This window comes from Alligator mississippiensis, chromosome 2, assembly GCF_030867095.1.
Source record: "Alligator mississippiensis isolate rAllMis1 chromosome 2, rAllMis1, whole genome shotgun sequence".
Taxonomy (NCBI): domain Eukaryota; kingdom Metazoa; phylum Chordata; order Crocodylia; family Alligatoridae; genus Alligator; species Alligator mississippiensis.
In genome coordinates, this window is record NC_081825.1 from 84,296,680 (window position 1) to 84,310,667 (window position 13,988).

A 13,988-nucleotide genomic window follows, 5' to 3' on the forward strand; every position below is an offset into this window, starting at 1 on the left:
AAATCAACGACCTGCTAGCCCGACTTTTTTCTCCATTTATCTGCCTGACCGACGAACTCTTATGCAGACCGACATATGACCTACGTACCTTAAGCTGTAACTAACCAAGTATCTCTGACCTCCGCTATTCACCACCTTGACGGCGTGAGTAAATAATTTTGCTTTGCAACCGATAAGCGTCCGCCTAATTAATTCCACTCCAAGCGTCACAAGTACCCGCCTGACGGCCTTCTAAGGCCCCGGACCCTTATCTGCCTGGGTGGGAGTCAGGGAGAGCTGCTGGCCGGCTGCCCTGGGTACCGACATTGGGTAGCCAGCCTCTTCAAATTTCCATCTTGATTTAACTCTTCTGGAGGAAGAATAAAATGTACAATGGTGGAGTGGATGGAAAAGGTTTAGAGAAAAGCAATGGAGGAAACAATCCATCTCAGAACTGTTTGTCATTCAAAGTTTTAAAGCAAGCCTGTGAGTTTTATAAGCAACATCTTCTTTTCCTTCAGATTGCATTTTTTATAATTTTGTTTAATTACTGAAAGAAAACTGACCACATTAAGAGTTTTCATTAAAAAAAGCATTTGGATAATATATAAGGAAAAATGTTGTAGGCTAAGCTTAAATTCCTACATTCCAAGCTCCAGTTCTACATTCTCACAACTATCATGTTAACTAATATCTTAGAAGTAGAGCTGGTTGGGAATTTTTTACATAGTTTTTTCACTAAAATATGCCAACTTATTATAATCAAAATTTTTGTGGGAGAAGTTTGGTTTTGAAGAATTTCTTATTTTGAGAGAGGATATTTTGATCATTTTGAATTTCTATTTCAACATTTCATGTTAAGATATTTGATTCCAAATGACTTTTCATTTATAAATGTAAGTTAATTTATATAAAAAATATTAAAAGTAAAAAAATCAAACTTTTGAAATTAAAAAACATTTGGTTGAGGCATTTGTATTCATTATGGTTTATGAAAATATTTTAGAATATATTAAACTAATAAACTTACAGAATTTGTAAAGCATGAAACCATAAAAAGTTTATGAAAGTGCAAAATGTTTATTCTAGGCTAAGAACAATTTCACATAGTTATCCACAGTTCCTGCCTACAAACAGGAAAGCTCTCATGTTTTAGATGGGAAAACAAGGAAGTACCACTGGGCATATCTGTCTTTACTGATTGCTATTTATCATACCATATATCAAATAAATGATGCATTGATGGCCTAGAGGTGAGTGCAGTAGGACATATGCCCAGAGATTTGTAGTGTAGTCAATAATTCTATTAGTTAGCACTTGGATATCTATTATTGCTCTTTTCTGATGGGACTTCAAAAAGTAATTGCTACAGGAATTGCTACAAGCCAGGCCTATGACAATTCATTGACAAGTTGCATTCTTTTGGGCTTGAAGAATAAGTAATCAGATTTCAGTGTTAGGCCAAAGTCTGTGGTACTTCTGCTGTGCTAGGCTTACCATGAAGTAACTTTTCCAAGAATACGGTCACAAAGTCAGGGACTTGTATGTGACAGCTGTCCTTCTAACAGAGAGAAGTGGGTGAGAAAAAGGAAACATTGAAAGAGTATACAACTACTAACAGGGTTTTCAGCTATCCCATCAAAAGAATGCCAGGAATGCTCCAATAGGGAAGAACTGTGACATAGATTTCTATAGCATGAAGGAGTTTTGGCAACTCCTGCTAATTCTGTTTTTTCTCTGCAATTTCTATATATGACAGACTTATTTAAAAAGATACATAGGATTGTAGCGATGTTGTAACCGTGATGGTCCAGGATTTTCTTGGTAATGTCTTTTATTGGACAAACTGTATAGTTAGGAGAGATGTTAGATTAAAACACTGTCAGTGTAGTAGAATTTGCTGGAACGTGTTAAAAGCTAATCATTAGGGCTATGAGAAATTTCACCTCCAGTTTTGTTTTGATGCTGTTTCGACCCATTTCAAGGTCAAAACAGCAAAATCAAAATGGAACAGATATAGATGAAACAGCCTCAAAAAAAAAAAAAATGAGGCAAGTTGAAACGTTTCTCTGTTTCAGTGCTGTTTTGACGTTTCGCCTATAGGCTATAATGGGGAAGGACAAAACAGCCTATAACTTTGTCATTTCTGGCCTAATTTGGATGAACCTTGCAGGAAAGGTAGCCTGTTCTGAGGGCATGAACCCTGCCAAGCTTCAGGGAGATAGGTGCAGGGGGTTTGGAGAAACTACCTAAAAGGTTTGAAAGCAAAACGTGTCATGTATATGTTAAGCCACAGTAGGGTCAAAACTACAGACATGCTAGCCCCTGCTGAGACCACAAGGCCTGCCAGCTGTCAACAAGATAGGTGCAAGGCTTCTGGGTTCTGGGGCCCTGCACCTCTGGCTGCTGACAGGCAAAACTTGTGTCATGGGTGCTTGTGCAACTGTGTCTGTCTTGGGGGATGGGTGGGGGGAAACTACTGCAGGCCTAACTGCTAGGCCCTGCTGTGGCCACAAAGCTTGCCAGCTGTTAAGGAGATAGGTGCAGGGGAGTTCTGGGGTCCTGCACCCTTAGCTGCTGACAGGCAAAACTCGTGATGTGGGTGCTGGTGCAACTGACTGTCTCTGTCTTGGGCAGAAGCAGTTCCTGGCTCTGTATTGATTCTTTCCTCTCCTTAGTCTGTGGTTTTGTAGGTGTTACTCTTTGCTCACTAACTTGTTATCCTCACTAGCTACTGTGTATTGAGCTGGTCCCTGAGTGAATCATGATTGATTGTGTAACACCCCACACAGTTTCACCCATGTTATGAGTTTTGCTTGTCCACAGCTTGAGGTACAGTTTCCCCCAAACCCCTGCACCTATCTTCTTGAAACTTAGCAGGCTTTGTGGCCTCAGCAGGGGCTAGCATGAATGCAGTTTTAACCCTGCTGTGGCTTAACACATACACATAACACAAGTTTTGCTTTAAAAAATTTGGGGTGCAGTTTCCCTGAACTCCCTGCACCTATCTCCTTGAAACTTGGCAGAATTCATGCCCTCAGAAGGGACTACAATTTCTGCAAGTTTCATCCAAATCAAGCCAGAAATGACAAAGTTAAAGGCTGTTTTGTCCTTCCCCATTATATCCTATGGGCAAAATGTCAAAACAGTTTCGCCGTTTTGACTCTGTTTTGATGGAACAAAACAGAACAGCTGTTTCAAATTAAACAAAATTTGAAATTGAGCGCTGCTCTGTTGAAACGTTGAAACACTGGTCGAAAAGGAACGCTGCCATTTCGCACAGCCCTACTAATCATTTATCTCCTCAAAACTGTTTTAACTAGCTTCTTAAGGATTGGTGACCACATGAGCATTGTATGTAATCCTGCATTGTACCTATTCTTTGAAATTGTGTCTGTTGGGTAAATAAATAGAAATTGTATTGCAGTTTCATTGCAGTAAATGCAGTGAGCAATAGAAGATAGTGTCTCTTGGGAGGCAGGGTCTAGGAACTGATTAAACAGGAGGTACCTTTTGGATAGGTAGTAAAACTCTGGGCTTTGACCATTTTTGATCTTTTAAGAATCAAGGGCCAAGGATAAGTTATCATCAACCTGAGTATCCTGACCAAATTTTAAAAGGCTATTACATTGGTTTACTGTTTCAGTGGGCACATTTCTATGGTGATGCAGTGAGTCTTAAAATACATTATGCCCTTTTGTCAAATCTGCTTCCTTCAACAGGCTGGTGCATTTGCATAGGCAAACAAAAGAGAAGGTGAACTCTCTGATCCTCCCTTCAGGCTTTTCATTTAGTGCCTTATAATCAAGACTATTCAATATTCTACCATAATTACTCTGAAATAATAAAAATGATATGCAAACAAATATAGTACTGTTTAATAAAATATTCTGGCTGCTATTTGTAGGCATTAGTTGAATATTTAATGTGGTTTCTGTAGAACTGCTGTATTGTACACAGATGCTTTACTGAACATTTGACAGATCTTAGGATCAGAGTCTACATATTGCTGTCATGTACGTGAGTTCACCACACTGTTCACCTAAACTGGCTTGCAAAGAAAATAATTTTAAAGAAATTGGTTTCTCTGCATAAGAGCTATAACCCTTAAAGAAATCCAGGATATTTAAATGACCAATATAATCATTCTGTTGTATATCTTAAATAAAAAGCTCTCTCTCCAATGCATGTTTACGCCAGTTGCCTTTCCAATAAAAATATGATTTTTATAAATCAAAGAAAAGTGTGAACAAAAATGTGACTGTCAGGGAATCTTCAAGGCTTGTTATATCTCATCTCAGACAGATGTGTAGGCCTGGATGCAATACTCCATGTTTCAGGCATGTTAATGTGATTGAATTCACTTTCTCCATTCTAGACAGAGTTGTATTTCTAAGTTAGACTGCGGAGAGCATGAATCCTCCCATTTTCACCATCAAGTGAGTATTATGTCCAGAAGAAATGAGATGGTCTACTGAACAAAGTAAACTACCACCATTAGTAGGATGCCTCAGAGCCTAGTTTAGACATTATGATGCCATTTACACAGCAAGAAGAAGTCATTGGATATAAGAATTAGAACTACCAAAAATGAAGAAATATGAGCTCCAAAAAATACTCATTACTGTACCTCCAAACTCTCAGGACTGTACAAAAAATAATCTCAGAGGAAATGAAAAGCAAGTTAGATTAATAAATAATATCTGTCTTCCAGATAATAACATTCAAGAAGACAGTGATCCAGACAGAAAATGATGGACTCTGTCACCAGAATAGTCCTGGTTAAGTCTCATTGGCAACAGAGGAAACAATAATGAAAGCATAACTATATTTTGCTTGTCCTCCATCAGTAAATTTTTAAGGATGTGAATGACGAGCCAGATCCCCAAGTGTTGTAAGATTCTCCATTGATATGATCAAATAGTTGGATCCTTTTCCTCCTCTGACAGGAAAACAATATGAAATCAGTTTTTCCTCTTCACCACTAAGGTTTTTTAGTATCACTATGCACCTCCAGCATAAAATGTCCAAACTGTCCTGTTGCAATATGAAGTATTGGCAGGGGAATCCATGATCTTACTTTATTCTGATCTATTTTCCAGGGGCGCATGGGTGGAATGGATCCAAACAGTGACTGCAGAAGCTATATGAAGGGAAGGGTGCTTGCATGGTAGAGCCTTCACAAAGTTCAGTCACAATCTGAATAGATGGTATAGATGGCTATACACTGTAAAGGAGGGATCATGTAGAAAAAAGGGGCGGGGGTGTAGCTCTCTATGTTAAGGAAAGCTACACGTCCCTGCAAGCCGATATTGGCGACCAGGGTGGACGACTGAAGACCCTCTGGGTTAAAATCTATGGGGAACACGGCACAGGGGACACAATGGTGGGAGTCTACTACAGACCTCCCACCCAAAGTTCTGAGCTTGACCAGGAGTTTGCCCGGGAACTGGCTGAGGCCGCATGCTCCAGGACCATGGTTGTCATGGGTGACTTCAATTACCCGGACATCTCATGGGAGGATCGCTCAGCAAAATCCGAGCGGTTGCAAAGCTTCCTCTTGTGTGTGGATGACCTCTACCTGAGGTCAAGAAGTCTATGGGCCAACGAGAGGCAAAGCGCTGCTCGACCTGGTACTAGCTACTGGGGATGACCTAGTCGGCGACCTAGTGATCGATGGGAAGCTGGGTGACAGCGACCACGAGCTGATCACCTTCACCATCCGCCGAAAAGCTGGCAAGTCAGTCAGCAACACGGAAGTCCTTGACTTCAGGAAAACCGACTTTGACAAGCTCAAGAGGCTTGTTAGTGAGGCCCTAAGGGACCATGACCCCAGGGAGAGGGGAGTTCAAGAAGAGTGGTTGCTCCTCAAGGGAGCGATCCTCAATGCACAAGCTAAGTCTATTCCATCTCGGAGAAAAGGCAGCAAGAGGGCACAGCAGCCCCCCTGGCTCTCCAGGGACCTAGCAGACCTCCTGAGAATAAAAAGAAAGGCCTACAAAGGATGGAGGATGGGAGTCGCCTCCAAGGAGGATTATTCTGCACTGGTCCGGTCCTGCAGGGAGCATACCAGGAAAGCCAAGGCTGCAACTGAACTCCAACTAGCTTTGAGCATCAAGGACAATAAAAAGTCCTTTTTCAGATATGTGGGGAGCCGGAGGAAAAGCAGGGTCAACATTGGACCCCTGCTGAACCAGATGGGGCAACTGACAACTGACGCCCAGGAAAAAGCCAACCTATTAAAAGGGTACTTTGCGTCGGTCTTTCATTAGTCCCATGGGATGCCCATGCCCACTATGGGACAGGGAAGTCTGGGTGAGGGTGATCCCCTGCCCTCCATTAATGCTGACCTCGTGCAGGAACATCTTGAGAAGCTGGATACCTTCAAGTCAGCTGGCCCTGACAATCTTCACCCCAGGGTATTCAAGGAGCTGGCGAGCATCATAGCCCAGCCTCTAGCACGGATCTTTGAAAACTCTTGGCGCTCTGGTGTAGTGCCCAAAGACTGGAAGAAGGCCAATGTGGTGCCTATCTTCAAGAAAGGAAGGAAAGTGGATCCAGCTAACTATAGGCCCATCAGCCTGACTTCTATCCCGGGGAAGATCTTTAAAAAGTTTATTAAAGAGGCCATCCTTAATGGACTGGCCAACATCTTAAGGGATAGCCAGCACGGGGTTGTCGTGGGTAGGTCTTGCTTGACCAATCTCATCTCCTTCTATGACCAGGTGACCTCTCACCTGGACAAGGGAGAAGAGATTGATGTCATATATCTTGACTTCAAAAAAGCCTTCGATCTGGTATCCCATGATCACCTCTTGGAGAAACCGGCCAATTGTCGCCTTGGGTCCACCACGATCCACTGGCTGGAAAATTGGCTCCATGGTCGGACCCAGAGGGTAGTAATTGATGGAAGTCACTCATCGTGGTGTCCTGTGACCAGTGGGGTCCCCCAAGGCTCTGTCCTTGGACCCATATTGTTCAACATCTTCATTAATGATGTGGACACGAGTCAGAAGCAGTCTGGCCAAGTTCGCCGATGACACCAAACTTTGGGGCAAAGCATCCACACCAGAAGACAGGCGGCTGATCCAGGCTGACCTGGACAGGCTCAGCAAGTGGGCGGACGAGAATCTGATGGTGTTCAACACCGATAAATGCAAGGTTCTTCACCTTGGGAAGAAAAACCCGCAGCATCCTTATAGGCTCGGCTGTGCTATGCTGGCTAGCACTATGGAAGAAAGAGACTTGGGGGTCATCATTGACCACAAGATGAACATGAGCCTGCAATGCGATGCTGCGGCTAGTAAAGCGACCAAAACGCTGGCTTGCATCCATAGATGCTTCTCAAGCAAATCCCGGGACGTCATTCTCCCCTTGTACTCGGCCTTGGTGAGGCCGCAGCTGGAGTACTGCGTCCAGTTTTGGGCTCCACAATTCAAAAAGGATGTGGAGAAGCTTGAGAGAGTCCAGAGAAGAGCCACGTGCATGATCAGAGGTCAGGGAAGCAGACCCTACGATGACAGGCTGAGAGCCATGGGGCTCTTTAGCCTGGAAAAGTGTAGGCTCAGGGGTGATCTGATGGCCACCTACAAGTTTATCTGGGCTGACCACCATTATCTGGGGGAACGTTTGTTCACCAGAGCGCCCCAAGGGATGATGACTAGGTCGAACGGTCATAAACTACTACAAGACCGTTTCAGGCTGGACATAAGGAAGAATTTCTTTACTGTCTGAGCCCCCAAGGTCTGGAACAGCCTGCCACCGGAGGTGGTTCAAGCACCTACATTGAACACCTTCAAGAGCAAACTGGATGCTTATCTTGCTGGGATCCTATGATCCCAGCTGACTTCCTGCCCTTTGGGCAGGGGGCTGGACTCGATGATCTTCCGAGGTCCCTTCCAGCCCTAATGGCTATGAAATCTATGAAATCTGGCTCCTATCTTTAGTAGTCTCATTTTACTTGAATGAATGGATGCATTTTTTATTTTCTTATAGACCATGCATTATCATTATTGGGACATTATTTTAAAATAGAGATTGTATATTTTTCTGGAAGTTTAATGTAGGGTCATAGTTATTGTTACTTCATTATTAATTGTGTAGATATTTGTAAGCCTTTTTTCCTTTGTAGGAGAAATGATGAAGCCTACAGATGTCTACAACAGACAGAAAATGTCTGATTAGGTATATTACATATTTTAAGTATTTGATATTTTAATTTTGTTGCTTGCTTGGTTATATTCTCCTTTCTCTAACCAATTTAAATGTATACATATTGGACACATGGACATTGGCATGTGCACTATTTCAACTATATTTGAGATGGAATAAGTTGTTTGGATATGTAGTTTCTTATATTCTGCTGCCCCATGTTTTGTCTGTCGTGGTAATACTTCTCCAGAGGGACCAGTAGCTATATGATGCCCATTCTAGTCAACAGTCCTAGCCCCCACTCTGTGATCACAATCTGGGAGCAGGGGGCTTGGAGCTCTCTGCTGCCAGGGCAGGAGGACATAGTCCCCACCTGGGCTCCTGTGGTGGAGTCCATCCCAGAAGCAAGCAGCTCCTGAGGCCAGGGAGCTATCACCTGCCCCTTTGTGAATGGCTGACTGGGAGCAGATTTGGCTCCCAGCCAGGCATCTACATGAGCCCTGCAGTGCTGTTACTAATGCCAAGTAAATTTGCTACTTGCATTTGCAGGTAGCAAATTTATTTGGGATTAGGGAGATTTACTGTGAAGTAAGCATGTGCACATGTAGACCCATGTGTTTACTTCAGAGTAAACTATGCTAATTCGCTGTTAAGCGTCTCGTGTAGATGCACCCATAGAATAACTAAATCAGAGATGCATTTAAATTTGAATTTAAATTTGCTATTGACACCTATAGCAGGGAAGTTGACCTGTGATAAACTATTTAAAATTTAACTTATCTAAATTGTCACAGTTTGAGTGCCCTGGTAAAAGGGCGGTAGTGGTTTACAGTAACTGATAGCCTGTAAATGCAAAGAGAGCAAATAGTATGTGAATTGTTTCATCTCCATCTCTTTCATCTACAGAAACCTGATAGAACCTGGAAGTAGATTCTGGCATAAAACATACATATTCAAATGGAGTGCTTGGAGTGACTCTTTGGAACAATGGGAAGGTGATTTTTCAGTAAAGGGAGCATCCTACAAATCATGGAATCTAAATTTTTAGGGATCTGTCACAAATGTATTGTGGGAAACCCACTTAATCTCTCTTTGTTTTAATCTCTTCATCTATAAAATTATGGATAACACTTTTCTCTATGGCTCAGGGCATCCTTGAAGTCCTCTGTAACTGTGACTATAAATGACAGTGAAAACCTATATATGATCAAATATCAGTGAAATCTGGTCAGTCTGACTATTAAAAATGTAAAAAAATAAAATAAAAGGATGCATAATCTCATTGCTTATGCCTCCTATTTTAATTTACTTTATGAATCTAGTCACATAAATTTGATCCAACATGGAAAAAGCTTTCTTTTATTCTGGCATTTCTCTGTTTGTTCCTCTTAAAATCCTCACACTAGCTGTGTAACAGGTAAGATGCCAGCAGTAAATAACAGAGGCCATGTCTACATGAGTGGCAGACTGCGCAGTTATTACATAACTGCATAAACAAGGACTAAATGACTAATTAGTAGCTGATGTTATTGCTCAGTAGCCTCCCCACACAATTTGTTTCAGACATTACTGAACAGTAACAATGAACTACGTTGCAGTAGCTCATTGCTACTCTGCTGTAGCGTCTTGTGTAGATGTGCCTAAAATCTGATGGCCTGGATGAAATGTGGAACAAATTATAGTGATCCTAAGGTGAAATGTAGGTCTCATTGTAGGAAGTGAGGCATGAGGCATGACTTTTTTTCTTTTTATACTCTTCAAATGGAATTAATTTAATACAATATTTTCTAAAGTAAAAGAACAACATGTATATTTACCACAAACTGTTAGCCACCATTAAGTCAACTCATGGTTATACAGCAAAGTGAACAAATTTATAGTAGGGCTGTGCAAGGCTTTGGATTGCGCTTTGGATCTGGGGCCACTTTAGATGCTTCGGTGTCCGAAGCAGCATGCCGGGAGCGAAGCGCTGGCTCATTCAAGCTGCCTGAAGCAGTTCAGAGCTTCCGAAGCACTTCAGAAAAGCTTCAGATGCTGAAAGTGAAAGTTAGAAGAGGGAGGGGGAACAGGGGAGAGAGGGAGAGCAGGGGTGGGAGCGGGAGCGTTGGGGGTGGAAACTGACATGTGCAGGTGGCCAGTCAGAAGGATTTCTCTCTGGCTGCCTTTCCAATGAAAACGTCTGTGGGGAGGGACCTAGAAACAGCATAAAAGCATCTGTTTGGAGGCCTGCTGTGCCTTTTGCAAGCTAGTTCCTTCTCAGGAACTGCATGAGAATGGTACCCTAGCAGATACAGGCATCTCAGCTGAGTTACTTTACTTAGTAGTTGAACTTGCCTGCTCCTTTTTCTTGTTAGAAAGGATTGGGTAGGATTTAGCTTATCTTAGCTTAGTTTAGCATCTCTTAGTACTAGTCAATTCATTTCTTTCAATGTATATTTGCTGGTTTGGTTTTTTTTTTGCAAACTTTGAAAAAAGAAAGCTGTGTTTTCCCTGCCAGCATGATCCATCACTGTGCAGGGAGGCACACAGATTGCACACATGCACACACACACACATTCACACAATATAAAGAAGAAAAATCAGGTATTCATAGGAGAAGAAGACAGACAGACAGACAGCACACAATTTTTACATAGCTCTTAACACTGAAGCAAACAAACAAAGAACAGTCCAGTGCATGCATGCAACAGAGGGAATAAGACACACAATGCAAAAGGAGAGACACACACACACAGACCTTTTGCAGCACAGGAAATATTAATATGAAGCATGATGGAAAGGCAAGTACCAGGTCTTCTGGCAGGGGAGAGAGAGGGGGTAGGAGGAGAGCTAGAGCTGTAAGCCCACCCCCAACACAGACGTATTCTTTTCCCAAGCAGCCATGACATGAGTGCTGCCAGTGGAAGCAAGGAGGTGGGAGCAGTGTCTGCACCTGACATCCCTGCACCTGCACCACCTCCCCTCAGTCCAGAAGTAAGCACCAGCAGTGGAATCCCTGTCTCCTCCACCCCAATGTCACCTCTCAGTGTGAGCCTCCCACTGCCAGAAGAGGAGCTGGAGGTGGAACCAGGGTTGCTGAGTGCGCTGGCTCAACCAATTCTGGGGACTGAGGGGGAATCGGAGTTTGTGCTCCACACCCCTCAAATTTCCCTTAGAGCCAGGTCTCCTCTGGAAAGCAGCACCTTGGAGGAGGATGAGGTTGTGGAGGCAAGTGGCTCAGCTGAGGCAGCTCCTCCTGCTGTTCAGCTTCAGGCTGCTGAGGAGTGGGATAAGGCAGGATCCTCAGCCCCAACCCAGAAGTGGGGGAGTAGTGTAGTGTGGGACCATTTTGAACTGGCAGATGATCCCAGGTTTCCCATCTGCCAGCACTGCTGAAGGCACATGAGCCGTGGCAAGGATGTGAGACACTTTTCTACCAAGGCGATGCTGCTGCATCTGAGGAGGCAGCACCCTCTTGCCCTTCTTCCTGTTCAGCCTGGCACCAGTGTGCGTGCACCAAAAGGGAAGTCCCCCGCTCACTCCAAAGCCCCCTTCCCCCCCAAAGCAGAGGCAGGCCACCCTGGACCAGTGGGAGAAAGGTGGACAGAAAGGGGGGTGCATTCCCAAGGTGAGTGAGATCACCCAGAGCATTAGGGAGATGCTTGCTCTGGATAGCCAGCCCTTCTCCCTAGTTGAGTGGCCAGGGTTCAGGCGGTTTGTAGCACTTCTGGTCCCATCTTACAAAATGCCCACGTACACCACCTTTAGTAGGATGGTGGTGCCCTCCCTGTGTGAGGCATGCAGGGAATACTTGAGGGAGGAGCTGTGCAAGGCAGAGCCGCAGGTAGCCTTGCACTTCCCCTCTGACATCTGGAGCAGCGGGGGTGGCAATCACACCTACCTCTCCCTCACAGGGCACTGGTGTCATCAGTCAGGCCATCGGTGGGCTCTACTGCAAGCCGAGGTGCTGGATGAGTCCCACACAGTAAGGGACTCATCCAGCATGGGGGCCATGAACTGCATGGTGCAGGAGTGGCTTGTTGGGCAGGCTGAGCTCACCCGCGGGTTCATGGTCACCGACAACGGGGCCAATATGGTGAAGGCTGTCCGTGATGCCAGCCTCTGGCTGCTTTACTATTCCTTCCATCCAGGACCAACTGCAGGTACTTCCTCAGTCTGACAAAGGGGTTTTCAACCCTAAAGCTTCCAAAGATACTTTTTTTATAAGTACTTCTTTTTTTTTTCATAATACACGTATAGACATAAAAACTCAAGATAAGCCATCACACACCATGAGTAACATCATATGTCCAACACAACATCTTTACTTCTTTCTGTCAATTCCTTTATAAAAAGAAAGGCTCTGTGACAGTTCCGTTTGGGTACCTTCGATGCTGCTGCTAATGCTACTGGTGTTGAGCCAACTAAGTTATTTTACCTGTTGTCATGTAAAGTGGTGGACCAGACGTGAGGCTGTAGGGGAAGAGGAGACCTCACTGAGGCACACTGCCATGTTGTGCAGAGGCCCCAGCACCAGGAAGGGTGCACCTTAACACACAGTGTCACCAAACCACATCACGAGTTTTGCCTGTTAGCAGCCAGAGGTGCAGGGCCCCAGAAGACAGACTCCCTCAGTGAGACACACACACAGCTGGCAGGCTTCGTGGCCTCAGCAGGAGCCACCACCTATGCAGTTTTCAGCCTGCTGCGCCTTAACACACACAGGGTCATCTATGTCATGAGTTTTGCCTGTCAGCAGCTTGAGGTGCAGTTCCCCCCAAACCTATCTTCTTGAAACTTGGCAGGCTTTATGGCCCTACCAGGGGCTACCATCCTTGGAGTTTTCACCCCCCTGTGGTGTAACTTGTACATGTGACATAAGTTTTGCTTTCAAGAATTTGGGGTGCAGTTTCCCCCAAACCCCTGTGTGTATCTTCTTGAAATTTGGCAGGCTTCATGCTTGTGCAAGACACTACCATACCTGCAAGTTTAATCGAAATCAGAAAAAAAACCAAAGTTATAGATATTTCATTGATTCCCCATTATACCCTATGGCCGGATCTCCGAGTTGGCTCCAAAGCTTTGGAGCCACTTCAGCTGGATCAAAGGGGCAAACTGATCCAGAGCTCTGGGTCAGATTGCTGACATCTGAAGCAGCTGGATCCAAAGCTGGATTAAATATCTGCCTACTTGCACAGGCCTAATTTACAGGTCACACAACATGGTGTCTTGCTTAGAGTTGTATGAACAATTGATCTTTTTGGTTCACTGGCAGTTGAGAACAACAAAAAAAGGTTTCAAGTAAACTGAAAACTGACTTTTTAAATCTGTGAATTATTTTAGTTTCAAACAAAACATTTAATTTAACATGACATACTTTGTTTTACTTTTGGACTTTTTAAACTGCTGTTTCCATAGAAGTAAAGGAAAGTTTGAAACAAAGGGCTATATTCACAAGGAAGCTCTCAGAGGTGGTACACTCAAGGGACATGGTTGTCATGGATGACCTAAACTACCCTGATATCTGCTGGGAGGAGCAATCAGCTAGATCTGCCCATTCATGTAGGTTCCTAACCAGCATACAAGACCTTCACCTAATGCAGGAGGTATATGGTCCCACTAGGGGAAATGCCTTATTGGACATAGTACTTGCTACAGGGGATGACCTGGTGGGTGATCTGTAGATACATGGTAACCTAGGGGATAGTGACCACCAATTGTTAGAATTAATTATCCAGTGAAAGGTGGGAAAGGTAACTAGTAGGGCAGAAGTGCTAGATTTCAGAAAGAGTAACTTCAATGAGCGCAGGAGATTAGTAAGTAAGGTACTAAAGGGCAAGAGCATTGGTGAGATGCAAGTCCAGGAAGGGTGGGCATTC

The 13,988-nt window shown here is 44.0% G+C and overlaps 1 long non-coding RNA gene across 1 annotated transcript in view; it reads left to right on the forward strand.

Annotated features, from left to right (window-relative positions):
- Positions 1-9,392, forward strand: part of LOC132248568 (uncharacterized) — a 56,495-nt gene extending 47,103 nt beyond the window's left edge. The window contains exon 3 of the long non-coding RNA XR_009459802.1: positions 9,037-9,392. This is a non-coding gene — a long non-coding RNA (uncharacterized LOC132248568). The remainder of the gene's footprint in view (positions 1-9,036) is intronic.
- The last annotated feature ends 4,596 nt before the right edge of the window (positions 9,393-13,988 follow it).